A 10693-nucleotide genomic window follows, 5' to 3' on the forward strand; every position below is an offset into this window, starting at 1 on the left:
AGATAAATTTTAATTAATACTATTTAAATTAACCTTTTAATTACAATTTCTTCTTCTTAAGAAATAAAATGTTAAACAAAATTAATTATGAGATCGTAAATTGTAAAACAAAGTTGATACGAAACTATAGTAGATTGAGAACGATATAATTGGAACATCTAAGTAAAACTAGAATTTGAAAGTGTAGCTTAGTATTTAGAAAATAAATCAATTAAATAAATAATTTGTGAAATAAGAACAATTACTAAAATAAAAAACATACAGAGGATTAATTGGTGGGAAATATCATCTAAAAAGTAGAAATATGAAAATGGGGTAATTACTTAACTCCAGGGTTATCGGAAAATAAAAAAGAAAATATCAGAGTGGAGTGACGGTAGGTTCAACTGCTTGTTCTCTTAGAATAGAGATTATGAATGCATCCATATAAGTATAAATACTGTATCTTGCCGTTTGAAGAGGAGCTATTTTGAAATATTTTTGAACGATATAATATTTAAAATTGTCTAAACAGTTATGCATATGATGTTCTCATTTTATATTTTATTGGCTTTAGTTTTTCACAAAGATTATATATATATACATATATATATATATATATATATATATATATATATATATATATATATATATATAGTAAGTTATAAAAATATATATGGCAATTAAGCTACACAGAATATTCTATGTTTCATCCATGCTCAGATTCGTCAGGCTTATGAAAAGAGTTGTGGTTGTTTCGCGTTTTTATATACGCACATTCTATTGAGTTTTTAGTTAGCCAATAAGATTCCCTGTTTCCACCGCTCCCTTCTTAATCAGCCAATGGGCAGGCACTTACAGGACAAAGTGCCAACTCTTCGCACAAGCCTGACGAATCTGAGCGTGGATGAAATGCAATATATTCTGCGTAGCTTAATTGCCATATGTTTTTATAACTTACTACCTAGCTCTACTTATGTATTGAACGCTGTTGAATGCATATGAAGTAGTCATATATATATATATATATATATATATATATATTATAATGAAAATTAGGAATTAAATTTAGTAAATTAAAAAATTTATGACAAATTTATTATTTGACAACGAATACAAAAAATTTTAAGTTTTTCTTTAATTCATGGATTTTCAATAAATGTCTTATCTCATCAGAGGAAACGTGTTTAGCAAAATAATTTTTATAGGCAGTCAAGAATTTTGCTATTTAGCACATAGATTGCAAAACTAATAGATTTCCATGAAAAGCCTAAAAGAAATCAAGAACCGGATCTTAGTATGCCGAAGAATGGACTGCATCATGGAAATATGCAAATGGTAACTCTCCCAGTGAACTGACTAACAGAGTGCAAGAATACGAAGTACCTTCTCATGCAAGATGTCTATGAGAATAAGTTCCTACAGCGGCAGCAAAATGGATGGCAGTTGCCATTTCCAGAAGAACTTGGCTCGCCCAAGCATCTAATTCCCTTAATGGCAGTCATGCAGGAGCAGAAGGTGCATCCAGTGCTTTTCAACCATAGTTGAACGGTTTTGTTGATGCTTTCACTGCCAATGCCGAAGTGTGTGTTCAGGAACTGAGAGAGTGGTAGTGATAAGGAGTTAATGTGCCATTTCTGGATCTGCACCTGCAAAATGCATATCTTCAAATCCATGTCAACAAGGCACTGTAAAGTAATCCCCCATTAAGGAGCATTAGAACTACGTTGAGGTAGCTTTGTATTCCCAGGTGACGCCAGATAACCCAAGGATTTAAGATAGAGAAGATAAATATACATATTCTATTTCATGTCAAAATAGATATTGTTTGAAAACCAGAGAAATATATTTTTACGGCTAAAAATTGACGACAGGAAATTTCACTTAGAACCTTGTCTGGCCTTACGTGAACCCAGGGTCGGATGTCAGAATTGACATCTGTCCTTGAAATTGGTGAGAGAAATTCAGGTGTGGGAACGGTGCCCACCCAGGGACCTGGGGCTTAGGATTTCGTGGAGATTTTGTGGCGAAATCCTATTGGCTGGAGAGAATTTCCAACCCCATCCATTTACCTTACTATATATACGACTGTCGTGCGAAAATTAATGAGAAGAGTTTCAGAGTTAAGTCGAAGACAGTTTCAGATCAGAGTAGAGCAGAGACGTGACCCCTCCCCACCTCATCCATCCGTCAGTCGCTGTCTGTGAAGAGAGTTGAGACTTTGAAAAGAACTTACAAAATCTGAATGAGAATTGTAAAAACATTTTGTACATAATTTTATGAGAATTAAGCTTTTGTAGATAGACTACAATCGTTTGTCTTTCTTCCTGCCTGCCGCTTTGATATTCGCTTTCAGCATGCCAGATTTTATGTAACAACCTCCGAGGAGACTAGACGACATGTGCCGAGAATCCAGTGAAATAAGAGTCCTAACCACCTCCTCTCGAAGGAGGCATTACAGCACTATAGCCATTTCAAACAGTGATTTTTAGAGACTGACATTTCTGTCTTATGCAGTTGGGATTTGAGCTGAATGTAGCGCCACTTATTATGAAGTCCGTTATAGACACTATCGTATCTCAAGACCATAAGATTATAAGTGCCATATAAGTATATGTTAATGGCATTTTTGTTCATGAAAGCATAGTTTCTGCATCACACGTGCAACAACATTTTTTGGACTAGAAGTTGGCTTTCAAACATCCGGTTTGACTAAGAGACGGAACCAGGGTTCTTGGTTTGCAGGTCTGGGATAAGGATAGTACCCTCCGATGGAAACAAGAAAATCAAATTCCGAAAATCCCTAATGGATTAAACCATTGTTGCATATTTTTCCTCTGCAGCAAAATTATAGGTCACTTCCGTGTGTGTGGATGGCTGAGTGGCAGTTGCATTTATCAAGCACCTGCCAACTGCAGTAACAAATCGCTTGGATGATAGGATCGAAAACCCTTCTCTCTGTCACATATTAGCAGCGACTCTGAGCAAAGCACAAGGAACATATATTGTTAGTGGAAACTGGTGTATGGACAGTACAGAAATGACAGTTTGAGTGGATGTAAGCTGCATTGTTACAGAAGTGGCATTGGAAGCGAATGGGACTGTCATTGAGGATATGTGTTGGCTCAGCACATTAATCTAACTGAGCTTGACATGACATTTAAAGGAGTTAATTCGGCCCTTCAGTGGGAGACGACAGTGATTTGGTGTGCATGCACAAGTGGATTTCTGATTCTTCATCTGAACAAGCATGTGTGAACATGAGTGCAGCTGCATGAGGTGCGAGTCAGGCGAGGGTTGGGAATCTTGCGATAGCTGGCTGAAAAATATGTATGTACCATAGATGTGAAACTTGCGAAGTATTATCAGAACCATGCAGATTGTCTCAACGGAGTTCCATATAGGTGGATGAATCTGTTCAAAGAAGAAAAAGAACCGGTGCTCAAGGATTGCACAATGGTAGGAAGATGACTGGACGAGGATCAAGTAGCTGACAGCCATCATCAAAGTGGAGATCCAGGTGTGAAGCGGACCTTATACGTCACCAGGTCAGTAGACCCGCAAGTATCTAAAGGAATTGTTAAATCAGGTGCGTAAGCCTCAGAAACCTGTTGATTGATAGATTCTGCATTTGTTAGTCGTGAAAAAAAAACTCAGCGTGAAGAATAGCTGGTGCAGGCTGGTGATAAACATAACCCACCACGATGGTGAGAATTTTCTATCATCAACTGTGGTCCCTCTAGATTTGCAATATGGTGATGACTGCACTAACAAGATTCAACCACTGTTATCTGTCGAGAATGTTTTCCTTGAGCGAGGCCTGCCGATGAAAATACGAACTGACGACACTGCACTCACCAGTAAAGATTTGATGAACTTGTGAATAATTGGGATGTGCTTTTGTGGTTTCGCTGTGCATACTCATTGAGTGGAAATGGAATTGTAGAATGATACCATGGGATCGTTAAGACCATCACGGCCAGAAAGAATGGCACAATATTGGAGGCGGTCTACTGGCACAATGCCACCCCGAAGAATGATGTTTCACCTTCTACTGCACCTTCTGACAGATTACATAGATACCATTTCCGAATAAAGAGTGTTGAAGCTAACCTGTTGCCTAAACAAGAAGTTGTGGCACTATGTTTTGATAGAACCGCAGACTATCGTGGCCTCTCCCCACCCCCCAGCATTGTTGGGAGGTGATTGGGTCTTGCATGGAGTAATACAGAGAAAGGGAACCACAATGCAATTTTTATTTCCCCTCAAACTCCTTTGATTTCGGACAGCCATGGGGTAAGATGTATATTTTTGTCTCTCTGTAAATGAGAGGAGGGGGCACCCCCTCTCCCTCAGCACTAGGTAGGGCTAGTTAGTTTTAAAGAGCTAATTGTGAAAATTAATTATGATCTGTAATTTGTTTTGTAATATATTGTAATATTTTGTTTATAAAATAAATAGATAAGATTATTGTCGTTCGTCCTTGTTTTGCGCTTCAAAATGTCGAGACGGTCTTGCATCAAGACGATTCCAGCCAAAGAGAGCCACCAGAACGAAAATGTAGTCCTGAGTGAAGGAGCCAGCCACACCCAACATCCCAGGTATGCCTTTGATCTTCACCTAGACAAAAAGACGTTTAACCGACAGATGGTATTGACTGGCCAATTGTCACAGTTTCCAGGACATTTAATGTAACACATGGGTCGGTCATGCCAGTGACCAGCCGGGTTAGGGTTACAAAATGACTAGAGGGAAGTAAAAAAAATTAGATGTCGTTTGGGTTTTCAAACCAACATGGCAGGTACACAGCAAAATACAGGACTGGTTGTGTTACTGAAGTGATCAGCTCGCAGTCCGTGGAAACTGATGTTGTGCCTCATCACATGAAAGACCTCTAATCAGTAATACAGATGCAATTATCATTGAGTATTAAAAACGATTCTAAAGATAGTGTTTAATACATTTAAATTCAAATCTGCTGGACGGTGATTCCGATGCCAGTAGTCTCCAAACTGATAAAATTTCTAGTGAAACTAGGACTGCCGGCGAGAGTACACATGAGGATGAAGCCTGCATCATTTCTCTTCAAAGAAGTGCCCAATAAAAACGGATACTACCGCACCCCCCCCCGGCCGTGGTCTTATTGTGATCATGAAATTAGGAGGGAGTGCAGGTAAAACCCGAACTTACCTGAATAGTGTGTGTGTGCTTGACAAGAAAAGAAATGGTGACTAGCAGTTGCTTTTGTACCCGAGGATCACGCATGAATAACACAGACTCTCGCCATCTCAGATGCATGAAAGAAACCATAGAGAGAACGGGAGGTCGAGTTGGAAGAAAGAGTGTTACAGAGACGGACACATGCAACAGACTGTTTAAGTTAATTAGAAAAACCGTGGGTGGAAAAGGTAAAAACTTTATTGAAACTGACTTTCAAACTAGAGCCAAACTGTATCATAGATAAGGGCCAGCGAGAAGAGAGAGGTAGAAAAAGTTAGAAGAGGGAGAGAAAGGTAGAAAGAGAAAGGGAGAAGAGGAATGAGAAGGGAGAGAGGAGAGGAAAGAGAGAGAAGAAAGGGCTATAATATGACATCACAATGTTTTCAGAAATCGATTCAACTTAATGAACATTGGATATATCAAAAACGGGTGCTTTGTTTATTGATTCTATTACATTTATATTTTCGTAATTATTGTGAAATGCATAAAAATATTGTAAATAAGAATGTTTTATAAATTTCTATGAATCTAATACTACTAATATTAATTTTTAAGTATGTGTAATTTAATGGTGGAAACTGATAGGGGGATATGATTTTGAAAGCTGGCTTATCATAATTTTTTTTTTTTTTTGCAGGTTTCCGATTACTTTTTGATTGCATTTGCAAGACTAAAGCCTAAAATTAATCCCTAAAAAATAAAAAAAATAAAAAATAAATATTTTTACATGTGAAAAAAAAAAAAAATCATAATAAAAAATGTTTTTACAGTGGCTTCAGAAAGTGAAAAGTCCAGCTAAATTTGGAAGTTAAATAAATTCATTGTAAAAAATCCCTTGAAAGATAAATACGAATTTTCTGGGACTATTTCAAGGATAATTAGTAAAGTTTTAAGATATTGAATTAAACAGAAAAAAATTAAAAAACACATTAATTAGACCACAAAATGCAAGAGTTTAATAACAGATCCAGCTTGCACAATCCAAACAGCAAAGATCGTGCATAAGTTCTATGAAAGCCCAAAATGACAGAAAGTCAATTTTATTTTTAAATTTATAGAGGAATGGAAACATTATACCTTAATTTCTGTATTTTTGAAGATTATTAAAAGTATTCAATAATTTATTTGTTGTAATAAAAAGGAAGTGGTTGTTACATTAGAATATTTATTTACTTTTTTACATGATGACTCGATTTATTCTCAAACATGTTGTAATGATAAATTAAATTAGTCCTTTTTAAAAGTAAAAGTGTATTTTAAGTGTAAAAAGAAAAAAAGTAAGTTAAAATCATTGATTACATTGACAATTTGTTCATTGAAAAAAAAAAAAAAAAAAGAAAAAAAATCAACTATTTATTCATAATTAAAGAAAATACGGTAGGGGCAATGCAAATTTTGCTTGTTTCTTTTCTTTTATTTTTTTATTTCTTTATTTATTTTTTAATTTTGCCCATCTGTATTTGTCTAAATTAATCGTTATTAAAAATAATACCATTTTTTAAATTATTTTTTTTTTCTAAGTAATCCTGGATTTCAATTTGTTCAATTTTTTTATATTTAGGATTATATAAAAAAAATTTATATTTAGGATTATATAAAAAAATTTATATTTAGGGTCATAAAAAAAAAAATTTATATTTAGGATCATATAAAAAAAATTTATATTAAGGATCATATAAAAAAAATTATATTAAGGATCATATAAAAAATTTTATATTTAAGATCATATAAAAAATTTTATATTTAGGATCATATAAAAAATTTTATATTTAGGATCATATATAAAAATTTATATTTAGGATCATATAAATAATTTTATATTTAGGATCATATATAAAAATTTATATTTAGGATCATATATAAAAATTTATATTTAGGATTATATAAAAAATTTGATATTTAGGATCATATATAAAAATTTATATTTAGGATCATATAAAAAAAATTTATATTAAGGATCATATAAAAAAATTTATATTTAAGATCATATATAAAAATTTATATTTAGGATCATATAAAAAAATTTATATTTAGGATCATATAAAAAAATTTATATTTACGATCATATAAAAAATTTTATATTTAGGATCATATAAAAAATTTTATATTTAGGATCATATAAAAAATTTTATATTTAGGATCATATAAAAAATTTTATATTTAGGATCATATAAAAAAATTTTATATTTAGGATCATATAAAAAATTTTATATTTAGGATCATATAAAAAATTTTATATTTAGGATCATATAAAAAAATTTATATTTAGGATCATATAAAAAAATTTATATTTAGGATCATATAAAAAATTTTATATTTAGGATCATATAAAAAAATTTATATTTAGGATCATATAAAAAAATTTATATTTAGGATCATAAAAAAAATTTATATTTAGGATCATAAAAAAATTTATATTTAGGATCATATAAAAAAATTTTATATTTAGGATCATATAAAAAAACATTTTATATTTAGGATCATATAAAAAAAAATTTTATATTTAGGATCATATAAAAAAAAATTTTATATTTAGGATCATATAAAAAAAAATTTTATATTTAGGATCATATAAAAAAAAAATTTATATTTAGGATCATATAAAAAAAAATTTTATATTTAGGATCATATAAAAAAAAATTTTATATTTAGGATCATATAAAAAAAAATTTTATATTTAGGATCATATAAAAAAAAATTTTATATTTAGGATCATATAAAAAAATTTTATATTTAGGATCATATAAAAAAAAATTTTGTATTTAGGATCATATAAAAAAAAATTTTATATTTAGGATCATATAAAAAAAAATTTTATATTTAGGATCATATAAAAAAAAATTTTATATTTAGGATCATATAAAAAAAAATTTTATATTTAGGATCATATAAAAAAAAATTTATATTTAGGATCATATAAAAAATTTTATATTTAGGATCATATAAAAAAAAATTTTATATTTAGGATCATATAAAAAAAAATTTTATATTTAGGATCATATAAAAAAAAATTTATATTTAGGATCATATAAAAAATTTTATATTTAGGATCATATAAAAAAAAATTTTATATTTAGGATCATATAAAAAAAAAATTTATATTTAGGATCATATAAAAAAAAATTTTATATTTAGGATCATATAAAAAAAAATTTTATATTTAGGATCATATAAAAAAAAAATTTATATTTAGGATCATATAAAAAAAAATTTATATTTAGGATCATATAAAAAAAAATTTATATTTAGGATCATATAAAAAAAATTTTATATTTAGGATCATATAAAAAAAAATTTTATATTTAGGATCATATAAAAAAAAAATTTATATTTAGGATCATATAAAAAAAAATTTTATATTTAGGATCATATAAAAAAATTTTATATTTAGGATCATATAAAAAAAAATTTTATATTTAGGATCATATAAAAAAAAATTTTATATTTAGGATCATATAAAAAAAAATTTTATATTTAGGATCATATAAAAAAAAAATTTATATTTAGGATCATATAAAAAAAAATTTTATATTTAGGATCATATAAAAAAAAATTTTATATTTAGGATCATATAAAAAAAAATTTTATATTTAGGATCATATAAAAAAAAAATTTATATTTAGGATCATATAAAAAAAAATTTTATATTTAGGATCATATAAAAAAAAATTTATATTTAGGATCATATAAAAAATTTTATATTTAGGATCATATAAAAAAAAATTTTATATTTAGGATCATATAAAAAAAAATTTATATTTAGGATCATATAAAAAATTTTATATTTAGGATCATATAAAAAAAAATTTATATTTAGGATCATATAAAAAATTTTATATTTAGGATCATATAAAAAAAAATTTATATTTAGGATCATATAAAAAATTTTATATTTAGGATCATATAAAAAAATTTATATTTAGGATCATATAAAAAAAAATTTTATATTTAGGATCATATAAAAAAAAATTTTATATTTAGGATCATATAAAAAAAAATTTTATATTTAGGATCATATAAAAAAAAATTTATATTTAGGATCATATAAAAAAAAATTTTATATTTAGGATCATATAAAAAAAAATTTTATATTTAGGATCATATAAAAAAAAATTTATATTTAGGATCATATAAAAAATTTTATATTTAGGATCATATAAAAAAAAATTTTATATTTAGGATCATATAAAAAAATTTATATTTAGGATCATATAAAAAATTTTATATTTAGGATCATATAAAAAAAATTTTATATTTAGGATCATATAAAAAAATTTTATATTTAGGATCATATAAAAAATTTTATATTTAGGATCATATAAAAAAATTTTATATTTAGGATCATATAAAAAATTTTATATTTAGGATCATATAAAAAAATTTATATTTAGGATCATAAAAAAAATTTATATTTAGGATCATAAAAAAAATTTATATTTAGGATCATATAAAAAAATTTTATATTTAGGATCATATAAAAAAAAATTTTATATTTAGGATCATATAAAAAAAAATTTTATATTTAGGATCATATAAAAAAAATTTTTATATTTAGGATCATATAAAAAAATTTTATATTTAGGATCATATAAAAAATTTTATATTTAGGATCATATAAAAAAAAATTTTATATTAAGGATCATATAAAAAAAAATTTTATATTTAGGATCATATAAAAAAAAATTTTATATTTAGGATCATATAAAAAATTTTATATTTAGGATCATATAATAAAAAATTTTATATTTAGGATCATATAAAAAATTTTATATTTAGGATCATATAAAAAAAAATTTTATATTTAGGATCATATAAAAAAAAATTTTATATTTAGGATCATATAAAAAAAAATTTTATATTTAGGATCATATAAAAAATTTTATATTTAGGATCATATAATAAAAAATTTTATATTTAGGATCATATAAAAAAAAATTTTATATTTAGGATCATATAAAAAAAAATTTTATATTTAGGATCATATAAAAAAAAATTTTATATTTAGGATCATATAAAAAATTTTATATTTAGGATCATATAATAAAAAATTTTATATTTAGGATCATATAAAAAAAAATTTTATATTTAGAATCATATAAAAAATTTTATATTTAGGATCATATAATAAAAAATTTTATATTTAGGATCATATAAAAAATTTTATATTTAGGATCATATAAAAAATTTTATATTTAGGATCATATAAAAAATTTTATATTTAGGATCATATAAAAAATTTTATATTTAGGATCATATAAAAAAAAAATTTATATTTAGGATCATATAAAAAATTTTATATTTAGGATCATATAAAAAAATTTTATATTTAGGATCATATAATAAAAAATTTTATATTTAGGATCATATAATAAAAAATTTTATATTTAGGATCATATAATAAAAAATTTTATATTTAGGATCATATAAAAAATTTTATATTTAGGATCATATAAAAAATTTTATATTTAGGATCATATAAAAAATTTTATATTTA

The sequence above is a fragment of the Euprymna scolopes genome, chromosome 2 (assembly GCF_053919585.1).
Source record: "Euprymna scolopes isolate OS-2025 chromosome 2, ASM5391958v1, whole genome shotgun sequence".
NCBI classification, from domain to species: Eukaryota; Metazoa; Mollusca; class Cephalopoda; order Sepiida; family Sepiolidae; genus Euprymna; species Euprymna scolopes.